This window comes from Carassius carassius, chromosome 36 (assembly GCF_963082965.1).
Source record: "Carassius carassius chromosome 36, fCarCar2.1, whole genome shotgun sequence".
Classification (NCBI taxonomy): domain Eukaryota; kingdom Metazoa; phylum Chordata; class Actinopteri; order Cypriniformes; family Cyprinidae; genus Carassius; species Carassius carassius.
In genome coordinates this window covers 22753115-22770109 of record NC_081790.1, presented here as the reverse complement: position 1 = coordinate 22770109, position 16995 = coordinate 22753115, and the positions used below count along the sequence as shown (strand labels likewise).

The window sequence follows — 16995 nt, the reverse complement described above, 5'->3', positions numbered from 1 at the left end:
AGATACAGTTGTTTCAAAGGGACTGTTCTTATAAAAGTTCCTTGTAAGTTACTTTGAATGAAATCATCACTATGAAATCATCACTATGAAAACATCATCTATTTTTTTTTTTTTTTAGTCTGCAGATATACTCTCTTAATCAAACACTTTCTGATGCAAAATCCGAGTTTTTTTAAGCTTAGCTGTGTATTGCTGTTTTCAGTAGAGAGATGTTTGAAAAATTGTGAAGTCTTATGAAAATGATAAACCTTGCATGAAATCATGACATCAAATATTCTGTTTAGTTGCACAAATTACATTTAAAATTGTCTTCTTGACTTGTTACATAGTCATTATTGACTGAATTTCAGAGGTAATTCTATCAGGTCATGTAAACATTAATAATGATAATTTACATCATATAAGTGTGACGACTGGGTGAAGGAGGAGCTGGAAACAAGTGCGAGTATGAACAATGTAATGAAAACCAAACAAGAATACAAACAACGCTGGGAAGATGACGATCCAAGATGGGGAAGAGACGGTGAGTAATCCAGATGGCGATGGTGAGTTGGCAGCAGGAGAGGATGGCACAGGAACTGCGGGGAATCGAGCCGAAGGTAAGTGGTGATGCTTGTGAAGGTGCGATGAGTGGATGAGGTTCCGGGGGAAGACACGGACATCCAACGCAGAACAACACAGAAGCATAGAACAGTTACCAGACATGAAACAACGCTTTCACAAACACAAGACGTGAGACAAGCCATTATATAGAGGGAGAGTAATGAGTGACAGCTGCTGCTGATGACAATTAACGGAGACGCCCACAAGCTAATCAGTGCAGACGCGAAACACACAGACTTCACCACAAAGTGTAAAAATCCAATAAGACACATAATGTCAACTTACAGGTTTTGAGTGCATAAATAATTAATCCTTTGTTTGGTTCTTTAGAGAAATAGTGGAATAATTGACAGGTCATGGCTGATCTTCTATAAGTGAGATTATGCTGCTGTTTCTTAGCTGTGTTGATGAGAAGTTAATAGAAGTGAATGTCCATACAGCTGAGATGATGCAGTAAGGAAATTAAAGTGTGCTTATCTCCTTTGCCAGCTCCAAGCTGCTTACACTGTATGAAATGGTTAGGAAACTTCATTGCTGATGACTTTTGATCAGTTCTGTGACACATGACACTTGACTACTGCAGTAGAATTTTGTCTTGTATCTGAATATTCTAAATGAATACAGACTCAGTTTTCTGCAGTGACAATGCAATTTTCTTTTAATTTGCTCAAAATAGGGCTGGTTCTAGAAATCTGTGTAAACTTTTTTTTTACCGTCAGACTTTCATTGTTGTACCTTATATTATTTTTTTATTTTTTTTAGATAATTTCTAAAGGACCCTGCATTCTACATGGCGTTCCACTAATTTTGTCTGAAAAATTGTGTACCTGCTTGCATTCACCATGTAGAACATGGTCAGTTTGTAGACGCTAACTAAGGCTAAGTTCATACTATAAGACTTTAAACGTCGGCAGATCGCTGTGTTGTTCAGACTACATGACTTGATTGTCTATCTTGAAGTTGACACTACGTAAATAATCTGCAACAGGGGGTGACAAACTACACGTGCTGACAACAATTCTTGCCTTCTACAAATACCCACACTTGTAGTATTTTCACTTGACCTCTTGACAACTTATATGACGTATTTCCTGTATTTGGGCCAAGTGATAAAGTAAGCGATGAATACCACAAGTGTGTGTTGAACTTTTCATTACCTGATGGGATACACTTACAATGTTGTACAAATGCAAGTGTTTACATTGCTTTATATTCATTTTAATTTTCAATACTTTCCTTTTAAAAACCAACTTCTAAATGCATGTTCAGTAGTACCTACTGTATAACTACTGACATCATTTAATTTGTGGTGCTTCACATTAAGTGATAAAAAGCAGTTGCAAATATTGTAAAAAATAAATATCACCACTACTCAACTCATCTTTGCATAGATAGAAGAAAAAACAGTGCTTTTATGTTCTATCAAAATATATGTAATTTCTAATTATTATATTAATATTTTACTTACATTGGAAATGTTTCTGTGACGTCTCCCGAGATCTCTGCAAAAAGTCTCACAATTTATTTCCAGAATATGATGCATGATGGGATACACTAAGGCTCGAAGGCTTACTTCAATCCATGCCTTGCTCTCTCATTGGCTGTAGCTTGTCGAGACACCTGCCAGCGCGTGATGTTGAGTCGGCTGACCGGTCCAGATATTTAGCATGCTAGATATTTGTTTGGCTTCTGTGAGTCAGCTAGCCTCTTTAATTCGTTGTTGAGTAGTTCACACATAAAGATTTACAGGCGCTGATCACCCGCTGATTTTCACCCAATCACAGCCCAACCTGTCGGCGAGATCGTTAACTTGTAAATCGGGCTTAAAGCGGACTTAAAATCATGTATTGTGAACTTAGCCTAAGTGGTTGTTTTCAGTTTGTATGTTCAGTTATGGTTGGGGTTGAACTCCGCAGGACAGTGGCCCAGCATTGAACACCCCATGTGTAGAACAGAGCTGTATTTGAGGTTAAACATATCCTATCATTCATCATGATAATTTGCCCTGAAATCACAAGAATTCTAAGAAAAATTTGTGTAAGTTAAATCAATAAGATACTACATATAATTGTGCAATAAAAAGGGTTGCACATTTTTAATTGGTGCAGAGATGATTGTGTATTTTGTTCTAAAATGTTTGCAACTACTTTTTAGCACTTAATTAGAAGCATCGTAATTATCTTATTATCTTAGAGCAAAATATTGAAAATCTAAATATGTAAAAAAATGTGATGTAAGTATACAAGGGCAAGTGCAAAGACCAAATGTGTGGGTACTGAGACAAGTCAACACAAACCATGGTCATTTGCTCTGCTGGTGAATACTGTAACAACACCCTTTGATTCTAAAAAGTATTTTTCTATTGACTGACCAACATACAGTATATTGCTAATATTTCATAAGATATTTCAACAGTGTTTCAACAAATTCTGCCAGAACTAGCATTTTCAGCCCCCAACCCCCCTTTTTTTGTAGACCTTCTTGACACGTTGACTGGTGACAGAATTAACTAACTAGTCGACAGTGTTGTGAGCCCATGATGTATTTCTCTTCTTCTTTTTCTTAGCCTCTCTTTAGCATAAGCAATACCCTATTTCTTTCTCTTCTTTTTATGCTTTTCAAGCTGTGTTCTCTTATGTCTGTCTTTTTCTCTCTCCCTCCTTTGGATTTCGAATCATGATCGCCTCTGCTGCAAAGAAAACTCCACCTACTCAGAGCTGCTAATGTAGTCACTGACAGTGCAAGGTCTCTCCTGCGTGCTCTCTCTCTCTCTCTCTCTCTCTCTCTCTCTCTCTCTCTCTCCCTCTCTCTCTCTCTCTCTCTCTCTCTTTCTTTCTCTCCACTCCTTTCCCACATAAATAAATAGCGTCAGAAGGATGTGGGAGAAGAAAGATGTTGCCGCCACTGGAAAAAGAATAATGTTGAGGAAGCTCACCCCTGTTTATCTTAAACGCATTCTTCTAGTCTGGGGATTACAGGCACATTCCCTCTGGATTTCTTGCCCACTGAAGGATGCTCTGTTCTGATTGTGCTCTTTCCGTACTAAAAGCGAGGACTACTGGAGTTTTCTCACTGTTTCTACCTACCTGTCAGAGAGCCACTGATCTAGCCAGCCCAAGGAGCCCATGGAGTCCATCCCTGTGGTAGATGGTCCACTTCACATTTATGCTTGGCAATAGAAAAAGAGGCAAAGAGATTAGAAACACTGGCAACCGATCAGCTCCATGGTTTTCTGACTTTATCAAGGCTGTGATTTTTGGCATCTGAATAAGAGGTAGGACTTCAAAATATATGTATTTTTTCTTCGCAATTTAGTGTTTTATATGCCCTTGACTGCACTTTTTGTGCTTTCGTTGTGCTGATGGTTCTGCACTGTGGTATTTTGGAATATTTTCAATGCATTACACTTAAAATGGAAATATTCAAAGTTTTAATACCATCTGTTTTGATACTTTTCACTATCCAATAGCCATTGCGAAAACTAAGAGGACCCCAAAATAGGGCCCTTGATGCCAAAATGGCTTTGTTGTGTTAGAAGAGGCTTACAGTAAATACATCCAGGAACCCTCATTTCAGCTATATTACTGAGCAACCCACATCGTGACTTCTTGCAATATTGTGGACACAGGTGATGTGTGATGCCTGCTGAGGTAGCTCATTATTCTGAGCCAAGAGACTGAGGCTACACATCGTCTGAAACCAGTTTTGTTGCTCTGCCAAAACATCTCTGTCACACTCACAAACGCCAAACACGCCGTGGCGTATTTCCTATCCTAAGCTGTTTTTCTGGTTTCTGTAAAAGTAGAAGACTTTTGTATGGCAGATTCTTTGTGTTCAGAAAATTGTCACTACATCTCAAAGATTTGATGTAACCAAAAGATACTTATTGCCACATTGGTGTCCAGGATTTCTTGTTTAGTGCCATTAAACCTATATCCATTCTCATACCCACATGCTTCTTGAAGTATTATACTCCCCTTTTCACCCACTTAAGAGGTACTTCTTGATACTAAAAAGTCATTGTGGAAGAGTGCAGGCATCCTAGATGTATACACCTCTGGCTTGCTTAGTTGGGAGCATTTTCGTTGAATTGATTGCACAGATACTATTTAAACTGAACTGAGCTGTATTATGACATCATTGAAATCAAAGATGAACTGGCTTTTTGCATTATTTACACACTATTTTCCTATAATGCTGTTCAGTTGCTTTGTCACAATCTGTATTATCAAAAGCGCTATTATACTGTATAAATAAAGGTGACTTGACTTGACTTATAGGGCCAAATATGCCAATGACTAGTTTGTAAGCAAAGATAGACTAAAAATATGTTTAAGGAATCATTTGTGCAACAGATCTAATGAGCACCTAAGGGCAGGTTGGCATACTGTCTGGTCAGGGATGGAAAATTCCCTCCATAGATTTGAACATAATTAATTACCAGAGAAAAGGAAATTAGCTGCTTTGTTTATAGTTATATTTGGGAAGAAAAATATTAAATAAAAATAAGTTTAGAAATGCTCTTTAACTTTATAGTTGACATTAGTATACAAATATTTTTTATCCTGAAATGCTTAAGCTGGTTTGAATCAACTGAATGTAGGGTACAATGGGGCTAAAGGTGCACCCTGAAAAAAAAAAATGCTTTTCACTGTGCCCAAAATGTATGATTTCAGAAAAAAATAAATAAATAAATAAATTGTACTGAACATTTATGTAGCCACAAATTTTGTGTGGAAATAAATTATATGAATCGTTTAGTTTGTTTAAAAATCTTATAAATGTACTGTATGAGGTGGCAAGAGGGGCCTTTCACCCCACACACGGGGTATAAATGATCACCAGCATGGGGCAAAAGGCACATAGTATTGACACAAATAGTTAAAATCAATCCCTGCTGCTTTCTTTAACTTGTGTGAAATGAGCTCCTGTTAAAATACCTTATATTAGTGTAAGAGCTCTGTGCTACACAGAACATCAGCAAAAGGGCTTCCATAGTGATTATTAATTCTGTTTGGGTGGGAGGCATGTATATCAACAGCAGACTCCATAGAGACAGGGAACGGGAGGATTATTTTTACACTCTAATTAGACTACTACAAGCTCCGTCTTAATTGGTGGCCCCTAGTTTGCATTTGATATGTTGAGAAGTAAAAAAGGCTAAAAGGAGGGTGAAACGAAATGTATGTATGAATATGTAAAAATGAAACAATCCGTCAACATTCTTTTGAAGTGGTGCAGGAAAAGATGAGGCAGGATGTGAAGCCAGTAGGAGCTGGGTCTGTGCACACAGATCTGTTTGAATAAATATGTAATCTGAGCCTACAGGACTACGATGCATTAAAAATCAGGACACATTTGACTCTTTAGAAAATGCTCATAAATGTACACCAAATGTGGTTGCGGTCATTTGCATTTCAATTCAGCTGAATGCACATGTGCACACATTTATGCAGTAGATATATATATATATATATATATATATATATTATTATTATTTACACAAGCAAATGCTGTCTTTCTGTAGTGTTATGCTGATGCATTCAAGCTTTCTTTAGCAGATGCACTACAAAAACTTTCAAATATTTATCACCTGCTGTCATTAAAGAAAAAAAAAGTGTGTTCTGTAAGTATGACTTTGAACTTGAATGAATCAAGTGAGCCAGTGATTCAATGGTCCATTCAATTGTTTTGCTTCTAGTTAAATCAGCCATTTTGAATGAATCATTTGATTTGAATGATTCAATGAATCATTTATCAAAACAGGGACTTGCTGCCACCTACTGGCAGTTTTATTGTCATCTTTATTTATCCATGACAGTCCTAAACCAGAGGTGCCAGCACAAAAATACATTTAGCAAAATATTTTTTAATTAGCAGTACTGACCAAAATTCCTCCATTTCTGGGCCAAAAAGTGGGGGGGGGATGTAAAAATAATAGTTTGTTTAATAAGGTTATTTGTTCATTAATTAAAAACTGTTTTAGACAAATTTTGTTATCATTGTGTGAAATGATAAAAGCTACAGATCTGAAAACAGTTCTGAAATTTATGAATTTTAAATAGATTAATAGACTGGCCAATTCAATTCTGATGTCTGGCCAATAAAACCCAACAGTGAAAAATAACATTCACTTATTGCCTGTCGAATCTCATGGAGACTGAAAGGCCAGTAGGTGTCTCATTCTTTAAATCCTTTCTCAACCAAAACTTAAATTGATACGTTACCCTTCATATGAGTTCTTATGTTTGCCTTGGAATTTATTCAGGAGAACAACGTTTGACACATCTGTCCCCCCATAGCGGAAAGCATGCAAATCCATTTTGACTGCTAAAACTGTCACATTTGTCTATTAAAATGCCTCTACTTCCTGTGAAAGGAAGTCCTCCTGTTCTCTGTTTGGTTATTTGAATCTGTTATCTTGCATGAAGCTGTCCAGTTGTTCTACGAAGGAGAATGAAACCTTTGTCAACCTCCCCGTCTTTGTCACAGAAATGCTTGTACCTTGAATGAAGAATCCATTCCCACATAGGCAAGTCTGGTCTGTCTAAAAACGCCAACCATGTGGGTGCAAATACTTTCATTATTTGATTGCCATCTTATGTGCAATGCCTGCTGAATTCTTGGCCATAATAAATATGGCATGCGGGCCTCCAGCATGGCATTAAGTGCACAATAACTCCTCGTATCGTTTTGATGCAGACCTGAACATCTGTGCGACTGAGCTCTGGGGCTCAGCTTAAGGGTGATCCTCCGTGACTGACACATAATGTAGAATGAGGGTCACCTTATTATACTGTCGACATCTGCTTGCCCCAAACTCCATGATTTGCAGGAAAAAAAGGTGCAAATTATGCAGGGGAGTTTGTAGGGGTCTCACCACCTCAATTAAGGTTTGAACCACCCCAAAGGAAGTCAAAGCAAAAGCTTAGAAAACCTTAAGTGTCTTAAAAAAAAAAACCTAAAATACAATATGGGTTGCATGAGACATTATATAGGCACAAAATCACTTTGACTGACTTTTACATTAAATGTCCCCCTGGCGGAATGACCTGCTCAACTCAATCCGAGCAGCTGAGTCTTTTGCCATCTTCAAGAATTGGCTAAAAGCACATCTCTTCCATTTTTATTTGACACTCTATCTTTAGCACTCTCCATTCTAATTTTATTCTTAATAAATAAATAAATAAATAACACTAGCTTCTCTATTCTTTTTGTATTCTATCCATTTTTTATTTTATTTAGTGTACAATTAACAAAAAGCAAAAAGGGCCTCACACTGCTCTATTCTTTTTCTATTATATACATTTTCTTTTTATGTATATGTATATATAAACCTTGCTACATGTTCTGCATTAGGCTAACTTCCATTGTCCTCCTTGTAAGTCACTTTGGTTAAAAGTATATATATTTATATAAAAAAAATCTAAATATTTTTACATAATATACATATGTGTACTTTATAACTTGTATTTATACATAAAATACATATGGAAAATATGTCATGTTCTCGTTCAGTGTACTGGTGGTCCGAAAAAGGATGCAACCGGTTCTTGACTCGAGAACGAGAAACGCTCCGGCAGTGTGTGTGTAAGTTCGTTATCAGGCTCTGCTGCACAAATTTTCTCCCAGCCTTTATTTAAGACCGGCCTTTAATTGTCTGTGTTGACCACGCCCCCGGCCACTATAAGAGGCCCGGCATTTATTTGAATACCGGTTTTTATTTGAGGAATTACGGTATATACAGTACAGACCAAAAGTTTGGACACACCTTCTCATTCAAAGAGTTTTCTTTATTTTCATGAATATGACAATTGTAGAGTCACACTGAAGGCATCAAGGGCTATTTGCCCAAGAAGGAGAGTGATGGGGTGCTGCGCCAGATGACCTGGCCTCCACAGTCACCGGACCTGAACCCAATTGAGATGGTTTAGGGGTAAGCTGGACCACAGACAGAAGGCAAAAGGTCCAACAAGTGCTGAGCATCTCTCGGGGAACTCCTTCAAGACTGTTGGAAAACCATTTCAGGTGACTACCTCTTGAAGCTCATCAAGAGAATGCCAAGAGTGTGCAAAGCAGTAATCAAAGCAAAAGGTGGCTACTTTGAAGAACCTAGAATATGACATATTTTCAGTTGTTTCACACTTTTTTGTTATGTATATATATCCATATATAATTCCACATGTGTTAATTCATAGTTTTGATGCCTTCAGTGTGAATCTACAATTTTCATAGTCATGAAAATAAAGAAAACTCTTTGAATGAGAAGGTGTGTCCAAACTTTTGGTCTGTACTGTATATATATATATATATATATATATATATATATATATATATATATATATATATATATATTAGAACTATAAAAATATATTAATATAAATTTATGAATATAAATATAGATACATTTAAATACATATACATATTTTCAAAATAAATACTGTATTATTATTAATGTTATTGTTAATGTGTTCCAGTTGCGTGAACACAAAGCATTTCTTTATAATGAGCCAATGGAAGCTATTTGTAAATACAAAAGAAATCAGGGGTTATGCACATTTTCAAGTATGTTTATGTAAGCAAATTGATTATGGAAAATATTGTCTATGTGAGTGATAGTCATATTTACCTGCTGTACGGTTGGTTGCATTGACTAATGATCTACTGGAATTAGATTTTTTTAACCCTTTATTCTTTAGTGTTGAATGGTTGAAATATTTAACATCCAGACAATGGGCTAAACCTGCAAACTGCATCTATTTTTGTTCATGTGAACATAATTCTATCACCAGTGTACAGAATCTGAATCTGAATTCAAACTATGTATGTAGCAACACTACCAACACTACACTACCATTAAAAGTTTGAAATTACTATGATTTTTGAGAGAGCAGCTGATAAAAAAAGCATGATTTAATTGACCCCTGAACTGTATGGAATTACATTTGTTTCAATAATAATAAACGAAACTTTATAAAACTGAACGTAACTTTTTCATAATCTATCAAAAATATGCCATTACAAAAGATGAAAAACACAATGAAAATGAAAAAAATTAACTCATTCGCACAAATTTAACAGGCTCTTCAAATATGCTTCATTCTTTGTTAATGTTTTTCAAAGATTCGCTAATCGTGGATTCTGAATTAATTGCCAAAGATTTTACTTACGCTTCGCAGTTTTTCCTTTGGTGTTTTGACACAAACCTCTCGTGGGGGCGGGGTTAACAGTGATCTACTCTGATTGGATAGTGAGCTTTTGATGGACAGGTGCTTTCTGACCGGGAAGTACAGACTTCACTCAGTGGCGCACATATTGGAAAGCTCTCGCAGTGATTTGTATTACTAAATATGTAAATAATATTTGACCTTTGATCGTCTCAGTCTGTAAAGATGAGCTATTGTCCTTCAAGGCAGCTTGTGTTACTGAATGACAATAATAACCCGCAACAAACTGTAGCACACTGTAACATGAAAAACTTGTATCGATGTTACTTCAGTAACACAAGCTTACTTCAAGCTGCCTTGAAAGACAAGAGCTCATCTTTACAGACTGAGACGATCGAAGGTCAAATATTATTTACATATTTAGTAATACAAGGCACGACGTATTGCATACAAATCACTGCGAGAGCTTTTTTTCTTTTTCTTTTTTTGTTAATGCAGAGAACAAAAACATACAAAAGTATAAACATAATATCAACCACAAAAAAAGAATAAAATAGAACTAAAGAAAAGAGGGACAAAATCCAAACAATATTACAGAAGGAGATCAAAGGCAGAGCAAATTCTAACAGTCCTTATAGCTTTCTTATGAGTAGATAGTAGATACTGAAATTACATTCAAAAAGTTTTCCATTTATTTTACGAAAACAGAGAAGACAGGTTTACAGTTGGAGAATTTGCATTTGTGAATGTGAAATTTGTTTAGGAAAATGTTTTAATTAATAACAAAACGTTACATCGTTTGTGGGGTCAGAGTCATACCCAAATATAATGTTTTTCATATGTACTGAGAAGCCTGGCAAAATCTTATAGTTGACAAACACACCCATATCATCCCAAAGTTTCTGAGTGTAGTGACATGACCAAAATAAGTGTAACATAGTTTCTTCAGAACTCGAACAAAAAGAGCATGTAAGATCAATGTCAGATTTAAATCTTTGTATAAACTTCTTTACAGGATAGAACCTGTGTATGAGCTTAAAATAAATTTCTTTCACTTTATCTGTGAAAAATATTTTTTTGCGGGAGAGACCAGATTTAATCACCGCGAGATTCTCCAATATGTGCAGCGCGCCACTGAGTGGCATCTGTACTTCCCAGTCAGAGAGCACCTGTCCATCAAAAGATCACTATCCAATCAGAGTAGATCACTGGTGTCAAAACACCAAACGAAAAACTGTGAAACATAAGGGAAATCTGTGGCAATGAATCCAGAATCCACGATTAGCATAAACGAATCTTTGAGAAACATTAACAAAGAATGAAGCATATTTGAAGAGCCTGTTAAATTTGTGCGACTGAGTTCATTTTTTTTCATTATCATTGTGTTTTTCTTCTTTTGTAATGGCATATTTTTGATAGTTTATAAAGTTTCAAATGTAATTCTATAGAACTGTTACTCACCAAACTCGAAACGTAATTTGTTTATAATACATGCACGAAAACATTATGTAGCATGATTTTGATGTACCATTTGCATGGTAATTTGATGTCTGATTTTAAAATGGTTTTCAGAGGATGATTTTTGAGATTTAACTGCGTGGCCTTGCAGTGAATTAAAAACGAACCAAAGGGTTAGGAGCGGAGCTGCACAAGCCTATGCTGACAAAGCCTGCCAGAATGGGAAGGGGGTATGGCTACATAAGCGGGCATTTCGCCATAGGATCCTCAAGTTAATTCAACAGAAGAGTAGTGCAGCTACATAGCATGGCCAGCAATGCAGTACTCATTCCCGTATCTCAGAGAACCAAGGTTACATTAGTAACCGAGTACGTTTCCTATGGATACCTCACTTGTACTGCATCTGCTAAGACGCTTTAAGGAACCAGTACAATCCCACCGTGCTATGGTAGAGGAACGACTAATACTTGAACTTGCCTTAAGCACCAAACGGGGCCCAACTCTTCTTGTTGAGTGAGCTCTTACTCCCATGTGGTATTGTAGGATCATGGGGTACTGGAGACCCTTTGGTGTGGTCACTGAAGCTTACAAAAAGCTGTTCCAACTGCCTGAGTGGGACACTCAATATACATTCTTAATGCCATGACAGAGCAAAATAAACTCTGCTCTGGGTCTTACTCCAAATGAGAAAGCGCCGATAGAGCTATAACCTGTGCTCTGAACAGATTCGAGAGAACTTTAGGTATGAAATCTTGACTTGGCTTCAGGACAATCTTGGAGACCCCAAATTCAAGGCAGGTGGGTCCCACCACGACCAGCTGCAGATCTCCCATACTACAGGAAGTGCAATATCAGAGATATCTCACAGGATATTTTGTCTGTGCCGCTGGCTGTACACCAGGCAGAAAAGACAGAGCATTTAAGGGCATAAAGGTGTCTCATAGATGGTGCTCTAGCCTGAGAAATTGTGTTTAGTATACTCTCCCTTGGAGATCCTCAGGCTCCCATCGAGAGACCAAAGGTGCAGAGCCTGTCTCTGGGGAATTGGCCACGGAGCTGCTGAGAGCAGCTGAGACTGGTCTGCGAACCAGAGTTGGTACCTCCAGAGCGGGCCACTAACATAACCTTGTGTTTCTGTTCCCTGATTCACCTTATTACCTGTGGAAGCAGGGGGATTGGGGGAAAAGTGTAAAGGAGGAGCTTAGGCCAGTCGTGGGCCAATGCATCCCTTTCCTTATAAAAGTAAATTGGACAATGAGAGTTGCCATCTGAGGCGAAGATGTCAACCTCTGCCTTGCCAGAGATCTCCCAGATACTCTGAACCATATGTGGGTGGAGCATCCACTCTTCTGAGCATGTCTGCTCCTTGGTTCAACCTGCCTGGCACATGTGCTGGTCTCAGCAAATGCAAGTTGAGCTGAGCCCATTCCAAGAGGTGCTCTACCAGAATGAAGAGGCGCTTTGAAGAGAACCCACCCTGGCGATAGGACACCACTGTCATGCTCTCCGAGTGGACTTACACGTGGTGTCCCCTTAGATCTGGCAGAAAGGTGTGAAGACCCAAACATATTGCCAGCATTTTCAGACAGTCGATATGAAGCTGACATTCCTCTTCCGACTGATGGCTGAAAGCCGGTTTGCCATCACACAACTCTCCTCAACCTGTGTTGGAAGCATCTGTTCAGATCACCTTCTTTCCGCAAACCATGCCCAGGGGCACACCTCGTTCAATTCACTGAGCTGATTTTTTTATACTGTGTATTGAGTTGGTGCCATAATGGATATTGAAATGCTGTTATTTATTTTTCATTTTAAACAGCATAGATGATTACTTAATGGTAATACATTATTTGTAAACATTCAAACATGCGCAAGAGATTGGACAGAAAATGAGGCTTTGTTTTTCGTTGATCACGTAATACCCTGAATACAATACGCTCTGGTACAGAGTATCATGAGAAATTGTGTTGCTCACTTGATACAAGCTTTGAAGCTTCTGTGTCATATGTAACATCACTAATGTGTATGTCAGACCATAAAGCCCCAAAACCTATGCATGGGGGCTTGCTTTGGTGTTGCCACCCTTTATAGACCCCATGCCACCCTAAAAAAATAATTTTCTAAATCCACCCCTGACTAGACTCATATCATTGTTCAGCAGAACCTTTAGCCTCAGGTGTCCTGTCTAACTGCTGAAGCCTGTCATATTTGTTTGTTGCTGAGAATTTTTTTCCAACCACAGAAAATGTGTGCTAGCCAAAACTCTAAATAACAAATCTGAAATACACAATGGTAGCAACATTGACTGCTAATGTCCTTCCCATCTGCAGCTGTGCTGACTCAGAAACTGACAATTTTTTCAATATTAGTGTGGCACTCAATCAGATGTCTACCTGGGGTTGATGCAGCCTTAAAGTTGTTGATGAGACCAAATATTGCTAATGTTTAAAGAAAAAGTAGGGTTGCCACCTTCAATACAGAAAAATAAGGGACGCCTGGGGGGGGACAGACCCTCGGGGCCATGATAACCACAGGTCTAATGACGTGCCAGTGGTGGTAAATCACAACTTAAAACATGTTTTCATAAAAATATTAATTGCTAATGAACTTTAGTAATTGTATAAGGTGGTGTGAACACAGATTTTGGATAAAATATTTGTCATAGTTTGAAGACAGTAACACCATCCAAACAGTGAAACCACATAATAAATAACCGATCTATAAACATTTCTAAATTTATGTAAAACACAACATTTTTTTATTATTATTAGTAAGTTAATGTTTTTATATAGTGTATTGTTAATTCTACAGTAGCTTATTGTAGAATGCAATAATTTAAATTAGTTAAGTTGTTTATTTACTTCACATAGGCAATGTATTTTTATTATTAAATATATCTCTCCGTTTATGTGTCTGACTGTACACCTTAACCGTAATAGACAAATCGGTAACACTTTAAAATAAGGTTCATTAGTTAACTAAATTGATTAACATTAACTTATAATGAACTGCACTTATACAGCAATTGTTCATCTTTGTTCATGTTAATTTCCACATTTAATAATACTTTATTAAAACCTTGTTAATATTAGTTAATGCACTGTGAACTAACATGAGAACATTTCTATTAACTGACATTAACAAAGATTAATAAATACTGTAACAAATGTATTACTTACTTATTGTTAGTTCATGTTAGTTAATACACTAATGTTTAATAAACAAACCTTATTATAAAGTGTATGAATGTTGTTCTCCCGAGGCATGCTGTCGCACATCTGTCGCACATCTCTGCCAAGAGACCCACCCTCCTCTGACTCTGATTGGCCGTGAACCTGAAACAAACCAATCAATCCAACGATGGCAGTGAGTATTACCCAATCAGGGGTAGAATAGGACGAGTCTTCACAGATGCCAGTGGGATGATTTGCATGAGATGTTGCACTGAAGACAACTCCGAAAATATTGATTTGAAAATTGATTCAAAAGGGGTGGTGCTATTTTATTCTCAAATACGGGACGATTCCGTATTTTAAGGGACGGGTGGCAACCCTAAGAAAAAGTGAAATGTAGTCCCCTACCCAAATGTACAAATGCCATGAAAAAGCAGACTGTAGTATTGGGAATGCTTTAACTTTACGAATGACAATTTTACACAAACTGGAATGTCTGCTCCCCGTCAACAAGCAGACGTGTGGACCTATGTGTTCTTGTCCCTAGACATTACAACACTCACTTTACCACGTCCTGCCCTATCACACAAAAACACATCTAGCCAAGATTTTTGCCGTCTCCCCCTAGGGTCTTCTCAGCCTAATGGAATGTAGTCTTCTCACACAGCGGCGCACTCACAGAGCAATTACACCGACAGATTCATTTAAGGCCGGCCACAAGATCTGGCAGTGGATGTGAGGCACGCTCTGACAGCAAACAGACATACCATTCACCCTCCATCAGCCTTGCTGGCTATCTCACTGTACAATATCCCCCACAGGAAATGATGATTTCAGTCAGAAATAACAATAAGGACTATATCAGATGCTGGATGGATGTCATTGCATTTCTTCGGCTGAAGAAATATGTTTGGCTACTATCACAAGGCTATTTTTTGAGGCTCTTTGGTGCCAGCTGGCAGGCTGAGTGCCGAGCTTTTAGTAGCTCTGTCGTTTGTCTTGCTCCTTCTGTTTTGTTGTGCCACAGATTCTGAACAAACAGATCCCTTGAGCCATAGCACTCTGTGTCTCCATAATGACACAACACAAAGGTGGAAAAGACTGGGAATTCAGATTTAAAACCCTCACCTCGAGTAACTTAAAAGAAATAGCAAGACTGCCCAGAGAATGTTTTATAACTATATTTGTATGCCTTATTAGGAAATATCTGTCCATGGTTCTCTTTTGTGAAAAAAAAAAATGGTCTCATCTTCAGTGAGAAAAATGTGTGACAGGACTTCGGGAAAAATGGGTGTTGTGTATCTAGACGTAAATTAATTTAAATAATTTATTTTTAAAGGGGATATCAAATGCATGCCCATTTTTCCACAATATGGTATGCTTCTTTAGGGTCTATAAGTCTATAAGATACTTTGGTTAAAATTTCTAAATGGTATGTAAAACAACATCCTTTTTACCAGTCAAAACACCTCTGTTTTGGTGCATGTCCCTTTAAATGCTACTGAGCTCTGCTCACCACACCCCTCTCTTCCATGGGGTGATTAGCAGCTCTTTGAGAGACTTAACTTTAGCCATATTCATTGTGAAACTTGCTCGCACATTATTAGGAAAGGTGATTTGCAAAGATTCATAAAGAAAACCTTATTCTCACTTCTTCTGGAGGTCAAGCTGGATCATACAATTCTCTTGAACCTAGACACATTTAGATGCATTTGTTAAAAAAACAACATTTGTGTCTCAGTTGACAGGAGTAAATGGCAACTAGTATATACATTATTACATTCAACAACAAAACACCTCAATCGCTTAGGAGACATTTTTGCCCCTCACCTACTCCGGCATAGAAACAATAGCAGAGTGTTGACAGCTCAGTCAGGTCAGGTCTGTGCTAAAATGCCAGTGTTCATATAAATTTGTGGGAGGGGCCTTGGCGTATGTGACATACATCAAGCCAGAATCTGGTAACGGCTTCTTCTAAGAAAGTGTGTATTGTTTGCGGGGAATTATTATTATTTTATTTTATAATTATAGGGTGGTTGTGTACTCACACTTCCAACAAATATTTATGTTCAACCACCATGTAAAGGGGAATTTTGCATCTGATGACCCCTTTAAAAGATACTGCTGACAAAACCGTGTCTTCAACTATATAAACAGCTAACTATGATGTAGTTTTTAATTTACTAGCTCATTAGAGTCATTTGTTGGGAATCGTATTACATTCATTATGCAGTAGGTTTTTGATTTATTAAAATAAAACTGATTCATTACAATGCATGTGTGGGATCTAAACATATACATTTTTGTTTCCCAACCCTAATATTAAATTAAAATGTTCTGTACTGTAGCCTAAATGATTTTGCCCATTTTGCTAGATTTATGGCCTGTTTACAAAGATAAGATAATTGTAATGATAACTATATAAGAGTCCACACCAATGGACGTTAAAGTTCTGTTTATTCTAATCATTTTTTTCAATTCAATTCAATTCAAGTTTATTTGTATAGGGCTTTTTACAATACAAATCGTTACAAAGCAACTTTACAGAAAATTATGTTTCTACAATATTTAGTAGTAGCTAGTAGTTTGTGCAC

At 37.3% G+C, this 16995-nt stretch overlaps 1 protein-coding gene across 2 annotated transcripts in view; it reads left to right on the top strand.

The window, feature by feature from the left end:
* Window positions 1-16995, top strand: part of sgcd (sarcoglycan, delta (dystrophin-associated glycoprotein)) — a 1159024-nt gene that overhangs the window by 15571 nt on the left and 1126458 nt on the right. Inside the window, exon 1 of one of the 2 annotated variants that reach the window (XM_059526670.1) lies at window positions 3424-3877. The exons of the other annotated variant lie outside the window; for it this stretch is intronic. The gene's annotated coding sequence lies outside the window, so the exon portion shown is untranslated. Of the gene's footprint in view, window positions 1-3423; window positions 3878-16995 lie in introns of those variants that run through there. 2 annotated transcript variants of the gene reach the window in all.